Here is a 20118-nt window from a genome sequence, read left to right as displayed (position 1 = left end):
CTCATGTATTGGATAAGGAATAGGATCCAGATGAAAGCACAGAGCACAGCAATGTCACTGCTGTCTCTCTCTCTCTCTCTCAGAACTGCAAAAATCAGCTGAAAATGGCTGCTGGGGAGGTTCTTATATAGTAAGGGGGAGGCAACTTTCCTATTGGTTGCTAGGGATGTTGCTAAGCTGAGGCAAAGACATTGCAGCCTTCTCATTGGCCCACAACAAGAAGGGAGGTTACTGATGAAAAAAAAATCTAGAATATTTGTGATTATGAATATAATATTTTTCTACATGAATATATATATATATATATATATATATATATATATATACATATATTCACTATATTCTACATATTCACAAAGTGCCAATATTCGTGATAAAAATTCACAATTTGCGATCAACACTAATAGTGAACCCCATAAAAACAGAATCTAAAAAACAGGGAAATTGATACCTTTTGCATATCACTCCACAAATCATTATTTTTTAATGTATCAATACATTATGTGAAATAGTAAATGGTGCTAATAAAAATATAACTCATTAAACAAAAAACAAGCCACCAAACAATAATAGACAGGAAAAAAAAGTATGGCTTTTGGAAGACGGGAGTAAAAAAAGAAAACATTGTCAATACATTTGGCTTGGTCTTTAAGGAGTCAAGGAGCCTTATTTTGCATCCCAATGTTTTACCTGCACTGTACAATAAGTCCTGCATTTGTTTGCTGTGCCACCCCACAGTGAGTGCTTGGCTGTCTTTGGCCTCCTTACACTAGTTTTCGATCTAGCCACTGGAATTAGAGAAGCGTCCAATTTCTGCTATTTACTCCTTCAGTCACTTCCATTCTATCATTAGAAAATGAGTTCACTGGATTTACTAGTGACATGATCAAGGACTGGAAAATGCTGTACATTTAGCATTGGGAAAAAATAAGTTTACTAATCCATTATGGGGGGAATTTATAATGAGGCGAATGTTTGAAGTAAATATTGCTTGAGTTGGCATACTTTATGCCACATTTATCAAATGTCACATGTTTGATAAATGTATCTTTTTCTTAAAGCTACAACTTTTGTCTTGGAAAGCTACTCTTGTTTTATAGTCCACCCCCCTACTGGAGTTTGATTGCGACTTTATTAATGAGTTTAAAAAAAAAGTCTTAATGATAAATCTGAAGTGAAACTCAATAATAGTGACGAGCAAAGTTCTGGAAAATTCGATTTGGCTGCTTCACCAAATTTAAAAAAAAAAAATAATACGTTGTCATGAAGTATATTACTTTGTAAGTAGTAGGTGAAATAACATGGAGGGGTGATTGTGCCACTCCCGTCATTGTACCCCTCAGATGCTGCATTCATAGCTGATCACGGCATCTGACAGCAATATTCCAGTGTAAAATAAAAATAAATAATAAAATCATAATTACCCTCATTCATTTGATCGCAATGAGCTCACCACTACCATCTTGATTGAAGATCTAGTGCTAAATCTTGCAAGGCCATTGATGATGTCATCATATCAGGCGGTGTGATGACATCATACGTCACCATGCACAGGGTTTTGCACAGGATCTCCAATCAAGATGGCGGTTTCAGGTAAAATTAATTTGCTACCACTAAACACAAGGAAATTCGGCTTTACAAATCAAATTTTCCCTGCAATTTGGATCGAATTCCACTTTATGGAGTTCGATTAGTTTAACCCTACTCATTACCATAGCTAACCATACCAAGTTTCCAGCCCATATTTCAAAACTGGAGTGAGTGGTGTAAAAATGCAAGTGAGTATTTTATGACTATTTAAAGCCAGAATTCTAGAGTGAAGGCATAATAACTCTGTGCCTATAAGTTCAAAATAAAGAAGCTAACCAGAAATTGCATTATTAAATAAAAAAAAAGGCTGTGAGCACATTGCTTTGTTATGATTGCATTTTACTCATTTTACTCAATTGATAGTTATTAAAAAATGTTAACAAGCTACATTGCTACAGGCTTAAATTTCAGCCCAGCTGCAGTCCTATCATGTTGCTGTTCTGATGGCTTTGTATAGCCCTTATCTCTGAATTTCTGACAGCTCATAAACACTAATAGCTACACTCATACTATTAAGAATATGGCTTAAATGAGTGTTCATGAGCTGTCAGGGCTATACACAGAACAGCAACATGACAGGACTCAGGAACAACTGCAACTAAGATATTCTACAGCTAACCAGAAATTTATCTTATAACTTTTAATTTATAAGTGATTATTCAAAGGGAACCAATCATGTTGAAAATGGTATTTGAGCTGAAAGCAGCAAAGCAGGAGGAGCAGAGCAGATTGATATATAGTTTTGAAGGTAAAGATTCTGAATAACTTGAATTTCCTTAATTAAATTCCTTCTTCTTTTGGGTTTTGCAGTCAAGGAGGCGGTCCTATCAGTATTGACAGCTATTTATGTATACACAGTCATAAAGGGAAGGCTGTCAATCACTGATAGGACCACCTTCTTCACTTCAAAGCCCAGAATGAGCAGGAATTTAAATGAATAAAATAAAGTTATACTGAATCTTTTCCCATAAAACTATATATCAATCTGCTCAGCTCCTCCTACTCTATAACATGCTGCCTGCAGATTAATTTGCATTTCCATGGTGACAGGTTTCCTTCAATTTAAAATATATTTTATGTGGCAGACGTCGTTGTCACTGACTTTTAATTGTTGCTAGACTTTCTTGCACATAAAGGGGGAGATACCGTCCACTGCTCTGGACCTGTATCTTTTTTTTCCTGGCCACACAGGATGTGTTGTTAGACACTACCTGGTACATATCCTGCACCAGAAACCTCCCTTGTCATCAAAGTTTTTTTATGCTAGCATTTATAGTGTTGAGCGACCTGAACATAGGGAGAGACATGACAAATGCAGGGTACAGCATTGCTAAAAGCTTTTAATTGTGGAATATTGGATAGGGAGAGTACAGGGACAGTGTAGGGAAATGAAGGGATAGTTTTTACACACTGTAGGAAGAGCATGAGGAGAGCATAGGGAGACTGCAGGGATAGGGCAGGGACTGTATTCTGAAGATGAAGGGATTCATAGGAGGCAGCGCAGTTTAAATCAATCCCCCTGTAGACCACAGAGCTATGTAATTAAACAGTGTCCTCCTCGTTTAATAGATAAGCAATTCTATTAGGCATTGATTCTCAAATCGGGGTAAAAAAGCTGTCTAATTTTACTGCTATTGGGGTGTCTACCTTGTTTAATAGATAAGCAATTCTATTAGGCCTTGATTCTCAAATTGGGTAAACAAGCTGTGTAGTTCTACTGTTATTGGGGTATTCACCTTGTTTAATAGATAAGCAATTCTATTGTTATCTCTGTTTTGGACACACTCCTGTTTTTGCCTGTGTTTTTACTGATCCAGTACTGACCGTGTGAAGACAGATGCTCAAAAGACAGGATCTGTTTTTTTTTGAGGGGCTTGTTCTTCTCACATATCAGAAGAAGGGGAAAAAAACAGTGATGTCAACACAAAATTACTGTTGACACCCTCCCCACTCTGTCACTGGGCACTACTTGTATCAGTGGCTAACAAAATAGGTTATCTATCAATTTATGTGGAAACAGCAGATGGTGTAAAATGAGATAGCTCTTTCCCACTTTAGTAGAATCAGTGACTAAAAGAACAGGTTATCTAGCAATCAATGTGGACACCCCACAAACAGTGAAATGAGACAGTTTTTTCCCACTTTAGTCAAATATGTGACTAACGGAACAAGCTGTCTATCAATCTATGTTGAAAAAGTAGACAGTGTAAAATGAGACAGCTCTTTCACTCTATAGTAGAATCTTTGGCCAATACACAGTTAAGTACTTTATACCTAAAGCTAATATTGACCTGTAAGACTGAGTTCACACTTGAGTTATTTGGTCAGTTAATTCCAGCCATTACTGTATGGTGAGCAAAAATCAGGAGCCATTCCTACTCTCAGATAAGGCATCATGAAAAGATCTGCACCTGTTCTGTGTTTTTGTCCCATAACTGACTAAATGAGTTATGTGTGAACTGAGCCTAATACAGGGAGTGCAGAATTATTAGGCAAGTTGTATTTTTGAGGATTAATTTTATTATTGAACAACAACCATGTTCTCAATGAACCCAAAAAACTCATTAATATCAAAGCTGAATATTTTTGGAGGTAGTTTTTAGTTTGTTTTTAGTTTTAGCTATTTTAGGGGGATATCTGTGTGTGCAGGTGACTATTACTGTGCATAATTATTAGGCAACTTAACAAAAAACAAATATATACCCATTTCAATTATTTATTTTTACCAGTGAAACCAATATAACATCTCAACATTCACAAATATACATTTCTGACATTCAAAAACAAAACAAAAACAAATCAGTGACCAATATAGCCACCTTTCTTTGCAAGGACACTCAAAAGCCTGCCATCCATGGATTCTGTCAGTGTTTTGATCTGTTCACCATCAACATTGCGTGCAGCAGCAACCACAGCCTCCCAGACACTGTTCAGAGAGGTGTACTGTTTTCCCTCCTTGTAAATCTCACATTTGATGATGGACCACAGGTTCTCAATGGGGTTCAGATCAGGTGAACAAGGAGGCCATGTCATTAGATTTTCTTCTTTTATACCCTTTCTTGCCAGCCACGCTGTGAAGTACTTGGATGCGTGTGATGGAGCATTGTCCTGCATGAAAATCATGTTTTTCTTGAAGGATGCAGACTTCTTCCTGTACCACTGCTTGAAGAAGGTGTCTTCCAGAAACTGGCAGTAGGACTGGGAGTTGAGCTTGACTCCATCCTCAACCCGAAAAGGCTCCACAAGCTCATCTTTGATGATACCAGCCCAAACCAGTACTCCACCATCACCTTGCTGGCATCTGAGTCGGACTGGAGCTCTCTGCCCTTTACCAATCCAGCCACGGGCCCATCCATCTGGCCCATCAAGACTCACTCTCATTTCATCAGTCCATAAAACCTTAGAAAAATCAGTCTTGAGATATTTCTTGGCCCAGTCTTGACATTTCAGCTTGTGTGTCTTGTTCAGTGGTGGTCGTCTTTCAGCCTTTCTTACCTTGGCCATGTCTCTGAGTATTGCACACCTTGTGCTTTTGGGCACTCCAGTGATGTTGCAGCTCTGAAATATGGCCAAACTGGTGGCAAGTGGCATCTTGGCAGCTGCACGCTTGACTTTTCTCAGTTCATGGGCAGTTATTTTGCGCCTTGGTTTTTCCACACGCTTCTTGCGACCCTGTTGACTATTTTGAATGAAACGCTTGATTGTTCGATGATCACGCTTCAGAAGCTTTGCAATTTTAAGAGTGCTGCATCCCTCTGCAAGATATCTCACTATTTTTGACTTTTCTGAGCCTGTCAAGTCCTTCTTTTGACCCATTTTGCCAAAGGAAAGGAAGTTGCCTAATAATTATGCACACCTGATATAGGGTGTTGATGTCATTAGACCACACCCCTTCTCATTACAGAGATGCACATCACCTAATATGATTAAAAGAACCTTTGTTCTCTCAACTACTTTAACTACTACCAATGTCTCCATGTCCTTCTTTTGTTCCACTAAAGTGTTATTGGAACACAAGTCTTGCAGGGGGGCACAGTGTTTTTTTTTTCTTTTACTAAAAACTTCTGTATGCTTTTCTTTTGGTTTAGGGTACTTTCACACTAGCGTTAGAAGAATGCGTCAGGCAGTTCCGCTGCCAGATCTGAAAATCCTCATCCAAACATTTTTCCGGATCCGAGTCCATTAGACTTTTGCATTGAGATACCGGATCTGTCTTTCCAGTATCATCCGGAATAACGGATCTGGTATTTATTTTTATCACACCTAGAAAGCACTGCGCATGCGCAGACCGTAAAACCGGATCCAGTGATGCAGTAATTTCCGGAACACTTGGTGCCGGATCCGGCATTAACACAATTCAAAGGAAATTAATGTCGGATCCGGCATTTGGGGTAGTGTTCCGGGATTTTGTCCGGAAAAAACCCCCCAGTATGCTGCAGTATTTTCTCTGGTCAAATATCATAAAAGGGACGGAACGGAACGGAAGACATCCTGATGCATACTGAATGGATTGCTTTCCTTTCAGAATACATTAGGACAAACCGGAGGTGTTGTATTGCGGTATTGAGACCCTTCACCGGATTTCAATACCGGAAAAGAATAACGCTAGTGTGAAAGTAGCCTTAGCTAGGTGTTAGCTACAGTAGGACTGTTGGTGGCCTGCACGACGATGCGCACATTCATATACTGTATGAGACCTGCCTGTCATACTGACGCACAGTAACTGTTTCACTACCAGAAAGGACTAGCTATGCATGTTGCTGCAATGTACACTGAGATACAATGCAGGCCGGGATATAGCTGATTTAATACACTTTGTGATGTATTAATTCGGAATGAAGCTAATGTTTTTGGAATAATTTGGTGAATTTTTGAAAATTTCACTCATCTCTATTTATAATGAATAGCTTATGAAGAAAATGACATCAGAGGCGAGCTGTTCTGTAGCTTGATGATATGACAGCACAATAAAATTATACATTTTCTAATGCAATAGTAAAAAAGTTCCAACACAGAGTTGAAGGTTTTTAATCTTGCCTGTCTTCTTTTGTGAGCCGCAGCTATGCAGTTGATTGTTCAGCACTGTTTCATTGTCATTTCTTTTAATTTACATTGCTATTTTGAATGAATTATTTAGTCAAGGTGATGGTGAGTCCCAGAGTTAGGCTGAGATATTATTTTGAAAGAACATTTTTTCATAATCTTATTTGACTGGAAACAGAAGCAAAATAGAACATATAATTAGCAAATTCAGTTACTGACATTCCCAGAATAGTTATATTATATTATATTTTGTTTTGTTTATGCTTTATTCCATATATTGATTTCCAGTCATTTTGTCCACGGTATAATTATTTTTTAGAGTTCATATGCCAAGTGACAACAGAAAGCACTCCACAGTGTTGCACCCCCCTACTTCCCTCCCCTCATTCTACCACCCTTCCTGTGCTCTACGCTCAGCAAATGATTTATGACTGGCATCCACCATAATCTAAACCTCTCACTGCTGGCTTTGAGACTTCACTAGTTCTCTAGAATGCTCTACCCCAATTAGTTTAAATCACAATATAAACAGTTTTAGGCACTTCCTAAAAACACATCTTTTTAGGGTGGCCTATCACATCCTCTGATCTAACTGATCTAACTAGCCCATTTACCACAATTTTCTGAACCGGATCCTCCACCAAACTCTCCACCGCACCCATGCACCCAGAAGCACTACAGATATCAGCTGCTGACTGGCTCATGCAGCTCCACTATTTTCCCAAGATATCTGGGGCATTGTATAAAATAAGCACTTTTACCTTTGTGTCACCCCCATCTCCTTATTGCAAGCAGGGCCGTCATTTCTCTTGTTCTAATTATTCACTTGTCTGCTAGTTATGATTGTTTGTACATGAACCCCTGAATTGTAAAGTGCTGCGGAATATGATGGTGCTATATAAATAAAGATTATTATTATTTAAATGGGAAACTTATGGCTTATGCACCTGACCATATTTTTCTTCAGTGTGCTATCCATTATTCCTAATGTATAGCACACTGACTAGTGTTGATCGAGCACCAAAGTGCTCTGGTGCTCGGGCCGAACACTTCAGGATGCTCGGGTGCTCTACCGAGCACCCAAGCATTAAACCAGGCACCCCCTGCTCTGAAGAAGGGGAGGGTGTCTGGTTCACATGAAAAGGTCAGAAATTGATGGAAACACCACTGAAATGGTTCGGGAACAGTCGCGGCAGGATGTCTGGATGCATCTTGGGCTTTCAGGTCGCTGCTTAAATAACAATGTTGCCTGAGTAGTATGCCACTTTTACAGACTGACAATAATACACAAAAAAACTAAGATAAAATCGATTTTAGAGGAAAAATTGTTAGGAAACATTCTTTCCTACATATTTACTTGTATATAAAGTGCAAGTGCTGCCAAAAATTACAAGGAAGAGGTACTCAGATACAACCTGTATATCACATAAAGTAGGGCCTCATTCACATTGTGGTACAATTGTTCAGGTAGTGGGACTCCTACAATCATAAAGCCTATGCACTAAGTGAAAGGGCTGCCAAAAATTACAAGGAACCAACACTCCAATACACCCTTAATTACACATAAAGGAGGGCATCATACACCCTTGAAAAGTTATGATTGATGGCCTGCTGGAGAGCTGAACCTCTAAAAAATTATATGCAAGGGCCTGCAGGTGAGCTGACCCTGTAAAAGATTGCAGGTGAGGGCCTGCTGGTGAGCTGACCCTCTAAAAAAATTATATGCATGGGCCTTCAGGTGAGCTAACACTGTAAAAAATTGTAGATGAGGGCCTGCAGGTGAGCTGACCCTGTAAAACATTATATGCGAGGGGCTGAAGGAAAGCTGACCCTGTAAAACATTATATGCAAGGTCCTGCAGGTGAGCTGACCCTGTAAAACATTATATGCGGGGGCCTGAAGGTGAGCTGACCCTGTAAAAAATTATATGCAAGGGCTTACAGGTGAGCTGACCCTCTAAAACATTATATGCTAGGGCCTGCAGAGGAGCTGAACCTGTAAAAGATTATGAGTGCCTAATGGTGAGCTGACCCTCTAAAAAATTATATGCGAGGGCCTGCAGGTAAGCTGACCCTGTAAAACGTTATATGCAAGGGCCTACAGGTGAGCTGACCCTGTAAAACATTATATGCGAGGGTCTGCAGGTGAGCTGACTCTGTAAAAGATTGTAGGCCAGGGCCTGCTGGTGAGCTGACCCTCTAAAAAATTATATGCGAGGGCCTTCAGGTGAGCTGACCCTGCAAAAGATTGTAGGTGAGGGCCTGCTTGTAGCTGACCCTCTAAAAAATTATATGCGAGGGCCTGCTGGTGAGCTGACCCTCTAAAGCATTATATGCGAAGGCCTTCAAGTGAGTTGACCCTGTAAATCATTATATGCGAGGGCATTATATGCGACAAATAAGCATGTTGATATGATGGAGGAGGACGATAAGAAAAGGAAGATACAACCATATACCCCTGTTTGTGGTGAAAGGGGTGCATGGGAATACAGTGTATTCAGTACATTATAAACAACACATTTAAAGTGCCTTTTTGTTCATTAGCTTTCCTCTAGTGGAGTTGAGAAGTCATGGTCAATCTAGGCCTTGTTCATTTTTATAAGAGTCAACCTGTCAGCATTTTCAGTTGACAGGCAGATACACTTATCTGTTATAATGCCAACAGGAGCACTAAATACCTGCTCAGACAAAACAGTGGCAGCAGGGCAGACCACCACCTCCAAGGCGTAGAGGGCCAGTTCGTGCCATGTGTCCAGCTTGAACACCCAGTAGTTGTAAGGCACTGAGGGATCATTGAGGATGCTGACACGGTCTGCTATGTACTCCTTCACCATCTTCCAAAATTTTTCCCTCCTTGTGACTGTAGGCCGAGCATCAGGGTGAGGATGCTGGTGTCATGTCATGAAACTGTTCCAGGCTTTGGAGAGTGTTGCGCTGCCTCTGTTGGAACTGCTGTGTGACATTCTGGTATTGCACCATTTTGCTCGTCCTCTCCAACTGAGGAATGAGAAATGAGAAGTTATCTTTGTAGTGGGGGTCGAGAAGGGTGAACAACCAGTAATCTGTGTTGCCTAAATTGCGTATAACGCGAGAGTTGCTGGAAAGGCAGCCTAACATGAAGTCAGCCATGTGTGCCAGAGTACCAACAGGCAAGACTTTGCTATCGTCATCAGAAGGATGACTCTCAGTCTCCTCATCCTCTTCCTCCTCTTCTACCCACCCAAGCAGAACATATTGAATTAAACTTCCATGGGTACTACCCTCTGTAGAGGAGGCAACCGTCTCCTGCTCCTCTTCTTCATTGTCCAATTTGCACTAAGAAGACAAACTGAGGGTGGTCTGGCTATCACCTTGTGTAAGTCTTCCCCCATTTACAACACTTCCACATGCAAAGCGTCGGCCTTAATTGTGAGCAGCGAGCGTTTGAGTAGACACAGAAGTGGGATGGTTACACTGATAATAGCATTACCGCCACTCACCATCTGTGTTTATTCCTCAGAGTTTCTTAAAACCTCACAGAGGTCAGACATCCATGCCCACTCCACGCTTGTGAATAGCAGAAGCTGACTGGAAAGGTGACGATCATGTTGCAGCTTGTATTCCAGTACTGCCCTCTGCTGCTCACAAACCATGGCCAACATTTGGAACGTAGAGTTCCAGCTCGTGCTCACGTCGTACTGTAGCCGGTGAGCTGGCAATTTCCAGCATTGCTGCACTGTTGACAGACCAGCTGAAGCTGTCGATGACCAGCTGCGGCACACATTCACCAGTAGCTCAGGCAAATTGGGGTAGGTTTTGAGAAACCACTGAACCACTAAGTTTAAGATGTGGGCTAGGCATGGGATGTGTGTGAGCTTGCCAAGCTCCAAAGCAGCCACTAAATTACGCCATTATCAGACACAACCATGCCTGGTTCTAGGTTGAGTGGCAAGAGCCACAGCTCAGTCTGGTCTTTTATCCCCTACCACAGCTTTGCGGCGGTGTGCTTTTTGTCCCCTAAGCATATTAGTTTCAGCACGGCCTGCTGCAGCTTCCCCAGTGCTGTGCTACACTTCTTCCAGCTACTGATGGCTGACTGGTGCTGCACGCGGATAATTCGGAGGTGGAAGTGGAGGAGGAGGCGGAAAAGGAGAAGTAGGGGTTGGAGCCACTAACGTAGGTGCTGTCAGAAACCCTGATCGACTTAGGGTTTGCAATTCTTGGCATCGGTAGCACCTGTGCTATCCCAGGGTACGACTCGCTCCCGATCTCAACAACGTTCACCCAGTGTGCCATCAGGGAAATGTAGCATCTCTGGCCGAATGCACTTCCATGTGTTCGTGGTTAAGTGGACCTTCCCAGTGACTGCGTTGGTCAGGGCACGTGTGAAGTTACGGGACACATGTTGGTGTAAGGTGAGCATGGCACAACTTAAAAAATAGTGGAGGCTGGGGAATGCGTAACACGGGACAGCCGCCGACATGAGGCTTCGGAAGGTCTCTCAGTGTCCATAAGCCTAAATGGCAACATTTCCAGGGTCAGTAATTTGGAAAGTTGCACATTTAGTTCTATAGGCTGTGGGTGGGTGGCTGGGTATTTGCGCTTGCGTTCAAATGCCTGGGGTAAGGATATTTGTACGCTGCGCTGGGACACGGAAGTGGACGTGGTCGTTGATGGTGCTTGCGAAGGTCCAGGTGCATGGCGGGAGGAATCCAGGCCTGCTCCTTTGACAGGGGATTGGTCAGCATGTAGCACAGTGGAAGAGGAGGCAGTAGTGTGACATACATTGTGGACCCAGGCGTTCGTCCCACTTATTGCAGTGCTTGGATGCCATGTGGCAGATCATGCTGGTGGTGGTGAGGTTGCTAATGTTCATGCCCCGGCTCATTTTGGTACGGCAGAGGTTGCAAACTACTGTTCTTTTGTCTTCCGCACTTTTCTCAAAAAAGCACCATACTGCGGAACACCTAGCCCTTGGCAAGGGAGATTTCCGCAAGGGGGTGCTCCGTGGAACAGTTGCGGGCCTGTTTGTTGCGGCCCGCCTTCTCCCTTTTGCCACCCCACTGCCTCTTCCAGCCTGTTGTGGTGCTGCAGATCCCTCCCCCTTTGTACTGCTGTCCTCGCTTGGCTTTTGTCACGGAAGGTGTTACAGAAAACTAGAAGACACAAATGAAGATCCGACTGACTTGATCCAAAACTAAGGAACCAAAGGGTAAGCCCTGTAACAGCCCTAGCTCTCTCCCTTACTGCTCAGCCTATGCAAAAATCTCTATGGTAGATAATTGCATACCCCCGTTCCTCGACTGTATGACACCTGAACACCCTATAATAGTGAGGGGACACGACCACCGGCTCACTACACTTAATACGGAGAGAGTCAGAATCACCTGGGGTCAAGCAAACAGGAAAACACAAATAAATGAACAGACTTATCTGTAGAAGCATCAGTTGTAGCATCCAGCATGCACACACTCCAGGAAGTTGTATAAACCACAAAGTGATGCAGTATGGGAGGGGATTTAAAGGGATGCAATCAGTGCAACTAGATGACAGCTGAGAGAGGAAAACGAGATGACAAAACGAAAGCAAAACTAAAGAACCTCAAGCAGGAGGTTCTGAAGATCGTCTGTCAGAGCTTCTCAGATGTCTGGTGGTGACAGCTTTATACCTTCCCAGGTTGGGTCAGTGACTTAATCGTCCACCACCTTCTCTTCCACTTCCTTACTCTGCTCATCCTCCTGACTTGTTGACCTAACCACAACCTCAGTGATTGACAACTGTATCTCATCCTCTTCATCAACCTCTTGAGACAGTAATTGCCATTGAGTTATTGGAAACTGTCTCATCATCATCCACCTCATTAAGCAGTAATTGCCATTCCCCCACCGTCATCTTCTTGTGACTGTGGATGCTCAAGAGTTTGGGAATCAGGGCACAAGATCTGTCCTTCTTAAAGCTTTCTTGGCGAGAGGGCCAAATCAAGGAAAGACTAGTGATGAGCAGGAGGTGCCATATTCGATTTTGCGAATATTCGAGAATATTCGATTGAATATTTGTTTTATATTCGTCAAAATCGAATATTCATCATTATTCTATTTATCGCGAATAATATGCAATTAAATTATTTGCGATTTTATTTTAACTGTATAAGGCATAAAGGTAACTTTCCTATTGGTTGACTATGGCACTATGTCTATGTGTATTATACAAATGTTCGCTATATTGCTATAACTTCGTATTTTAGAATATTCATAATATTCTAAAAAACGAAGTTATCGTGATTTCGTGATATTCGTTAAATTCTTTTCTATGTCGCTCGCTATTATGTGCGCGCAAACAAACGTATTGTATTCTAAATGATTCTAATTACTCATTTATAATTTTCCTGTTCATGTAAGATAGTTTATGTCATGCGATAAATCGGCAATAAAATATGCAAGTGAATTGCATCGCATAAGGGCTGTATGCTATTGGGTTGGCTTGGTCGAATAGACGAAGATAGAGAATATAGAGCCATATTCGCTATATTCGACATTCAACAATTCTACCAAGCCAACCGTTACTTACGGTTGGCTTGGTAGAATTGTCGAACATAGCGAATATAGTGATATATTCTATATCTTCGTCTATTCAACCAAGCCAACCCAATAGCATACAGCTATGACTCATTACTGATTTATAATTTTCCTCTTCATGTAAGATAGTTTAAATTAAATATGCGAGTAAATCGCGTAACATAAACTATCTTACATAAAGAGGAAAATTATAAATCAGGAACGATTCTCGTTACTAATGAGAATCGTTACTGATTTATAATTTTCCTCTTTATGTAAGATAGTTTGTTATGCGATAAATCGGCAATTAAATATACGCGTGAATCGCGTCGCATAAGGGCCTTAAGCTATTATATACTATTGGGTTGGCTTGGTCAAATAGACGAAGATTGAGAATATAGCCCTATATTCGACAATTCTACCAAGCCAACCCATTACTGATAGTAGTAATTTTTACTATCACAAAATTTGTGATAGCAAATTACCAGCACTAATTTAGTGATATTAAAGTAAATTACTAATATGACTAATGAGTTCAGATGGAAAAAAAACTAATATTCGTTATAACGAATATATCTTAATATATTCAAAATATTAGCGAATTTACGTAGTTTTAAAATTCATAAAAATATTTTGCTATACGAATTTTCGCGCTCATCCCTTGGAATGACGCTGAAAAGGGCTCCTCGGAATATCTGAGTGTGGGATGACTTGTTTTCTCAGACTCTCCATGGTGGGAGGAAGGAGGATCAGGGTGAGCATTGTGTTGAGCAGACTCTTAGCTACTGAGACTGGACTTGGTGGAAGACAGGGTGGTGCTTAAGCGACTGGAAGCATTATCTGCTACAATCCAACCGACCACCTGGTCGCACTGGTCTGACTTCAAGAGTGGTGTCCTGTACCTCCCTGCAAACTAGGACATGAAGCTAGGTATCGTGGATGATTGTTTTTCTTGTGCTCTGGCAGGAGGCACAGTTTCACCACACCCAGGGCCACGGCCTCTGCGTGCACCATCAGCATCACGGCCACTGCCCCGTCCCTTACTGCTCACCTTCTTCATATTAAATGTTATCTATGATTGAAAGTCTGTCACGCATCCAGTAGCATATGATTTGGAAGTGTATGCGCAAACAAATTTAAAAAGGTATTTGGGATGTGGAAACACAGGAGATATCCCACAGACAATGTCAATGCTGTCACCAACGGCTAATAAAAAATTGCAGGGAATGTCATAGGTATTTGGGATTAGGAAAAGTTATACAGGAGAGGTACCACCGGTAATGTCACTGTCCGCAGCATCTATGAAAAAAGTACACCGTATGTCACAGATAAACTTTTTTAGCGCACATGTTACACTGTAGATGTGGCGCTGTCAATGTCACTGTCAGAAGCGGACACCGTCTATTGAAAAAGGACACTGGAAGTCACAGATATTTTTTGGATGCACACAATTTAAACTGGAGATGTTGCGCAGCTAATATCGCTGTTTGCAGCTGCCTATATATTGCACGCTATTTCGCACAGGATGCGCTAAAAATAGATATTGCAGCCACACACAACAGTCCTTAAAAGGACTTTTGGGTCTGTAAAGTTTTAGCTATTTAACGCAGTTTGCACTAAAAATAGATATTGCTGCTGCCACACACAATAGTCCATAAAAGGACTTTTGGGTCTTTTAAGTTTTAGCAATTTAGCGCAGGTTGCGCTAAAAATATATATTGTTGCTGTCACACACAACAATAGTCCTTAAAAGGACTTTTGGGTCTCTGAAAAGTTTTTCTAATAAAATTATTCCTATATCACTCCCTACACTATCTTTCCCTTCCTCAGCACAGCTCTGCCTGACTAAGACTGAGCCGAACACTCGTCATCGGGTGCTATATTTCAGCCAGCCAATCACTGTTATGCCAGTAACCAACATGGATACGGCATTACAGTGAGGGCAGCACTTACCTGGGTGTTTATTAGCTGTGTTACAGCCAAGAAACGCGTGGGGAGGAGACTCGAGCATTTCGCTTGAGCACATGCGGTATTCGGCCGAATACTGCCATGTGCCGAGCATCGAGATGCTCGAGCCGAACTATTGTCACTAACACTGACACATTGACCTCTAAGGGGCCATTCACACATACTTTTTTTTCCAGATCCATGTGCCCAATCTGCAAGTCTCAGCGCAGGTCCTATTCTTGTCCATATGTGAATTTTATGGATAAGTTTTTTGTGGACCAAAATACGAACATGCAGGGGTGGACTGTGAACTAAAAGTGGCCCTGGAACTGAAGGTAAAAGTGGCCCTATGTTGAAGGCGGGTCTAAATTAACAGAAGGTGAGGCGACATAATTAGCATAATTAACATAATTAGGCAGGGATAATAGAAGTAGACAGGGCTGCCATGTACAAGTTCTCCTCTCTTTTTAATTTCTCATGTTTGCAAAACTACATCAGGAAACCTGACCTTGTGGATGCACCCTTAATAGTCTATTGCAAAGTGAATGAGAAAATGAGAAATCTAAATCAAATTATTTGGTGTGGTCACCCTATGCCTCCAAAACAGCATCAAGTCTTCTAGGTACACTTGCACACAGTTTTTGAAGGAGCTTGGAGAAATGGGCACACTTCTGGGGAACTATGCTTGCTCAAATCCTTTTGTCTATTCATGTAATCCCAGATTGGCTCATCACCCAACACCATATCATCACTTCAAAGACTCCTTGTTCTTCTTTATGCTGAAAATAGTTCTTATTGACATTGTTTTTTTTATTTGAGGCTGTTGTCCTGAATACATTTGGAGTCATCCAGATGCCTCGCTGATACCATCCATCATGAAATACCATTAAGGAGGTGTCTGATTGGCTCTAAAAGTATTTTTCAGCAGGACAATTACCTGAACATATATCTTCAGTATAAAAAATAAAAAGGAGTCCCAGAAGTAATGATATCCTATCCCTAAAAGCCCGGATCGCAACATCATCAAGTGTATCTGGGATTACATGGCGACAGAAGGCTTTGCAAAAGCCTACATCCACAGGAAATCTGTAGGTGTGAATATAATGATAATATATTTAGGTGATTACAATTATTAGAGGGAAAGCATAAGTATTGGGAAAAACTCTACTCTTGAAAGAAGGCTCCTGTTGGGCCACCTTTAATCCTGGTACCAGATGAGATACTGTTGGGCGTGAAGGCATACAGTTTCCTGCACACTGGTTTCAGCTGGGCTTATAGATTCTGCACACTCGTAAGTTGCCAAAGCTGACGTTCCGGCTTTGTTCAAGCTCAATTAGCAATAAATCTGGTGACCAGGCATGCCAAGGAAGTGTTGCAATCTGGCAGACACATTTCTAGGAAACCCTTGCTTGTGTGTTGGTGAGCAGTAGACTGTCATGAGAGCACGAGAACACATGAGGCTGAAGTATGTCCTGCACATATCGCTGGGCTGTTGGTGTCCCTCATATCATTACTAGTGGTGACCGATTGTTGTATGTGATAGATCCCCAGATGATCTCACCAGCAGTTGGGGCAGTGTGTTGCTCCACAGCAATTGCAGAATTGAAGCACTCACCACCAGGTATCTATACTTAAACCTGACTGTCTTGGAATCCCAAACACAACTTGGATTCCTGCAGTCCAAATTTCTCGTTCACACCACCACTGCAAACAAATGTGACAGTGGCTGGCTGTCAATTGCTGGACATCTAATGGGTATTGTGACACCTAATTTCCTTCTGCTAAGCAACTGGAAATTGCTGGTGCTTGTCAACAGAACAAAATATCCTCTCTACTGGTGGTCTGTCTGGGCCATCCAGATCCTGTTTAGCATATGTGTGTGCTGTAAGTGTCCAGCAGGAATAGTACTAGAGCAGTGATGGCTAACCTTGGCACACCAGCTGTGGTGAAACTACGACTCCCAGCATGCTCCATTTATTTCTACAGAGTTCTGAGAGCAGCCAAGCAAGGGGGGCATCTTGGGAGTTGTAGTTTTACCACAGCTGGAGTGCCAAGGTTAGCCATCACTGTACTAGAGGGTAGATACAGTATGTACCACTGGGATTATTAGTGTCAGTAGTGTAATTCCCATTTTGGTGCTGGAGTATGGAGAGAATAGGAGTAATTTAGCACAGTTCCAATTTTACCATGATTTCCCCTTGTTTGGACTGGGAGTCCAGGTGGGGGACACTGGGTAATCAAAAGGAGGCCTTCACATAACCACTGCTCCCAACAACATCTAACAGCTAGGCCTAGATGGTGCGCTGTTTTGAAAGACCATCTTGCTTTGCTCAGTCCAATTATGCGCTCCCTCTAAAAGTCTGTCAGCTGGACAAATTGTCTTGAAGTTCATTATCGATGCATAACTAGCAGTCAATGATCTCGCAACAAGATTTACACTACCCAAAAATAGCCTCTAGGAGCTTTTTTATAGGGCAGTGGGGAAACCATTTTTACACCCTCTTATGGCAAAACTACACCTGTAATTTGTCTGAAACATAACTGCATGACGAGCTTTGCAGCAATCTGACATTTCTATCTGGATACGTTATTAAACTATCTTATTACAATAAACCTAAAGAGTACCCGTGCTTCAATATATTTCACATAAATCAGTAGCACTTATGATAAAATAGAAGGCTTCAAAATGTTGTCATCACCAGAAATGGACTATAAGTCCTCATGCACACGACCGTGGTGTGTTTTGCGGTCCACAAATTGTGGATCTGCAAAACACTGATGGCGTCCGTGTGCGTTCCGCAATTTGCAGAATGGCACGGACAGCCTTCAATATAAATGCCTATTCTTGTCCGCAAAGCGCGGACAAGAAAAGGACATGCTATATTTTTTTGTGGGGCCACGAAACGGAGCAACGGATGTGGACAGCACACAGAGTGCTGTCTGCATCTTTTGCGGCCCCATTGAAGTGAATGGGTCCGCATCAGAGCCACCAAAACGGCGGCTCGGGTGTGGACCCAAACAACGGCCGTGTGCAGGAGGCCTAAAACAGCACTATAAGGAACTTTCTTCTTCCTGAAAGGCTGACTGTGTGGCTTAGTTCATTAGCTAAGCCAAACCACTTCTCAATCATGGCTGATTCAAAGGTAAAGAAGAGGGCAGTCTTAGCTAATAAACTTAACCAGACAAACAGCCCCTTTATCATGCAACTGACACATAGGTGGGCAAGAAGAACATGATTCTAAATGCAGGCCACTGGTGCAGTATTCACGATGAAACTGTTTAAGTAAGCTTTATTAAAGGGATTATCTTGTTCACATATTCACAGATTATCGACTGTCTTTTTATTAGGAGCTTTATAGCGTATAACCCAACATTGCTAAGGAACAATATTATGACTCACGGAACAGAAAATGCCAAAACTGCCAATTGTGACCGGGGTATTTTAGATAGCTAAACCCATCTCTGTAAGGACACATTGGTGGCTTAGTGTCCCCAAACTTATTAAGACGTCCCCTTTAAAGTCATGGGGGGGGGGGGGGGTAATTTAACAAACTGGTGTAAAGTAGAACTGGCTTAGTTGACCATAGCAAACAATCAGATTCCACCTTTCATTTTCCAAAGGAGCTGTCCAAAATGAAAGGTGGAATATGATATGTTGCTATGGGGGAACTAAGCCAGTTCTACTTTACACCAGTTTGAAAAATAACCCTCATAGTATTTAGGTAGCCCATGTTTTCATACTTAACGACAAAAAAGTTAATTTTCTCTTAATCTCACTTGTCCATATGTGTAGTAGACTTGGTTACTGCCTTCTAAATATGCAATACAATTTTAGCAAATTGGTAAAGAAACTATGTCAAATCATGTCACCCTACACTCCTGTAAGGGTATGGGACATGAATTTCATTTCTACTCATAGGATAAAGCAATATTTTCATGAGATGTAATAAGCATTGCCATTTATGAAATATTGTTGCTGTTCTTTAGTGTGGACATAGTCATTGGCATCATTTGCCAACATGTCCTTATTACTCAGCCGGGAGTCCACATTCAATTTTACTGTGCAGTTTAGGAAATAAATGCAGAACTCTGGTTTCTATGGGTAACATCTCTCCCTTTTCACCACTCTAGTTTTCATTAGAGATGAGCTAAATGATATTCTTAGTTCAAGACCTGTAGCAAATAAGGTCATCTGAAGCAAATTGTGAAGTGCAAACAATTTGAAGATTCAACATAGGTAAATCTAAAATTTAGATTGACTGCAAAATAAGACATGTCCAAGCTGTTTTTGGCTTAAAAATAAAATGACCAGGGTTACCCCCAGTTATTTTTTTCTACTGGAAGGGGAACCCATGGCTGATTTTGACATGAGAGTGACATGAGAGTGACTGATGGTTATCTTTCAATATTGAGAAGAATAACAATAATGGGTGACTCAAAAGGTCATGTTGATTAGTTTTTGGCCAATTCCCAGAGTAGCGCAAACTGTACTGATGCAGATTGGGAATACAATACATTTTTAATAATTTGTTAACCTATAATTACTGTGGTTGTTCATGTCCTAATGTGAAGCCCCCAGGTGTGCTTATCTTATCTCTGAATGGATCCTTTGGCACCCTGGTGCTACTCTATGGTAGCTATGGGCTTTTTTTATACAAATTACATGTCAGCCCAAAAGACTTGCAGCTGTAATTGCAGTAAAAGGTGGTCCTACAAAGTACTGACTCAGTGGGGCTGAATACAAATGCACTCCACACTTCTTTCCAGATTTGTATTTATAAAACATTTTGAAAACTATGTATAATTTTATTTTCGCGTCACAAAAACTTGTTACTTTGTGTTGGTCTATCACATAAAATCCCAATAAAATACATTTAAACTTGTGGGTATGATGTGAAAAAATATTGAAAATTTAAGGGGTATGAATACTTTCTCAAGGCACTGTGCCTATGTGTGTGTATATGTATATATAGTGAAGTGTGGTAGCAATACTGTCCACGTCTTTG

This window comes from Bufo gargarizans, chromosome 2, assembly GCF_014858855.1.
Source record: "Bufo gargarizans isolate SCDJY-AF-19 chromosome 2, ASM1485885v1, whole genome shotgun sequence".
In the NCBI taxonomy this organism is placed as follows: Eukaryota; Metazoa; Chordata; class Amphibia; order Anura; family Bufonidae; genus Bufo; species Bufo gargarizans.
The sequence above is the reverse complement of the archived record's forward strand: the minus strand, read 5'-3'. Positions refer to the sequence as shown.